The 1,786-nt window shown below is 42.7% G+C and overlaps 1 non-coding gene across 1 annotated transcript; it reads left to right on the top strand.

The window, feature by feature from the left end:
* The first annotated feature begins 600 nt into the window (after window positions 1–600).
* LOC120256093 lies at window positions 601–707 on the top strand. The gene has a single exon (XR_005535177.1). It is a non-coding gene; the product is annotated as a small nucleolar RNA R71 (small nucleolar RNA).
* Window positions 708–1,786: the final 1,079 nt, after the last annotated feature.

The raw sequence follows: 1,786 nt of genomic DNA, 5'->3' as shown, positions 1-1,786 counted from the left end.
TTTGCCGATTGAACAAATCTAGCCAAGTGCTTTTCCAAATCTGTCATTCGGGTTTCCAAGCCTGAAATTCTGTTTTCCACTTGAGGGGCTTGTTGTTGTTGTTGGAAACCCAATGGTTCCATGGTCTTCTATGGTCCTTGATTACTCCATGAAAAGTTGGGATGATTCATCCAACCTGAATTGTAGGTGTTGTTGTATGGATTCCCTTGAGGTCTCATTCCATTACCTACAAAGTCAACGTTCTCAATTGAAGAAACATCACCAATGATGATTGGGCAATTGGAGGGAGCATGTCCTCCACCACAACTGGTGCAATTAGTCACGGCCGTAACTCTATTCGAAGCTATAAGATCTAGCTTCTTACTCAAACTCTCCACTTGGGCCACCAATAAAGTTACCGCATCAATTTCATGGAGACCGGCCACCTTTTTCTTCTCCCTAGCATTCTACTGGTAGCTATTTAACCCCATTTCCTCAATCAATTGATGAGCCTCATCGGGGGTCTTGCTACCTAAGGTACCTCCTGCCGCCGCATCCAAGAGTTGCCTTGTACTCGGGTTCAAACCATTGTAGAAGGTTTGAACAATCATCAACTCCGGGAATCCGTGTTGCGAACACTTTCACAGGAGTTCCTTGAACCTTTCCCATGTCTCAAATAGAGACTCCAATTCCAACTGCACAAAGGATGAGATCTCATTCCTAAGCTTTGCTGATTTTCCGGGAGGGAAATAACGGGCTAGAAAACCTTCTACCATTTCCTCCCATGTAGTGATTGATGCTCTAGGTAATGAGTGTAGCCACTGCTTTGCTTTCCCCTTTAAGGAAAATGGGAAGGCTCCCAATTTGATGGCATCATCCATCACACCATTTATCTTCAGCATGTTGTACACCTCGAGGAAGCTCTCTATGTGACTGTTTAGATCCTCATCGGCCAAACCGTTGAATTGTGCGGACTGTTGCAGCATATGGATGAATGCCGGCTTTAGCTCGAAGTTTTGAGCTTTAATTGGGGGACGCACAATACTCGATTGTGTCCCCAACACTGAAGGTCTGGCATAATCAGATAGTGTTCGTTGTTGCTCATTTTGTTCTGCCATGTTTTCAGATCCTTCTACTTCCAAATCAGCTAGATTATGCTGTTATTGCATAGGTTCTTTCCCTTTTCTTCTAAGTGTACGTTCAAGATTAGGGTCTCCTTCAATCAATATTGATGGATTTCCTCGTGTCATAACCTGGAGCTGCACCAAAAATAAAGAAAAAGAAAATCAGAATGATGATAGAATAAGAAGATATGAAATAGATTGTATGGTGAAATAGCTAAGAAAACAAAGTGCAAAGTATCTCTAAACACCTAGCTCCTCGGCAACGGAGCCAAAACCTTAAGGAATGGAGGTAGAATCTATCACGTCGGAGGGAAAGGGGACGCTCCTATACCTCTCGACTCACCCTCTCAACCCTCTCCAACCTAGCTTTATCTAACGCTCATGGTGTGTCACTTACTCACAAGGTTACCAATAAGTACTCTAAACTCTAGTGTCACTCTAGGGGAAACATTCATACAATCAAGCATTCAAGGTTGGAATTCACAATAAACATCAATTTAGTGAAAGCATAATAAAGAAGTTCAATGAAACGAATACATCCTAGGGTTCACAATCACCCAAGTACCCACTAGGGGTTTAGCTCTCCATGGAGCTAAGTACAATCAAAGAAATCGAATGTAAAAGCAATGAATCCATAAATAAACCCACTCGATGGTCGTGTCAATGGTCTGTCAGAGAGTCCT

Source organism: Dioscorea cayenensis, unplaced genomic scaffold (genome assembly GCF_009730915.1).
Source record: "Dioscorea cayenensis subsp. rotundata cultivar TDr96_F1 unplaced genomic scaffold, TDr96_F1_v2_PseudoChromosome.rev07_lg8_w22 25.fasta BLBR01001283.1, whole genome shotgun sequence".
Taxonomy (NCBI): domain Eukaryota; kingdom Viridiplantae; phylum Streptophyta; class Magnoliopsida; order Dioscoreales; family Dioscoreaceae; genus Dioscorea; species Dioscorea cayenensis.
Note: the sequence above shows the minus strand (reverse complement) of the source record. Positions and strands in the feature narration are given on the sequence as shown.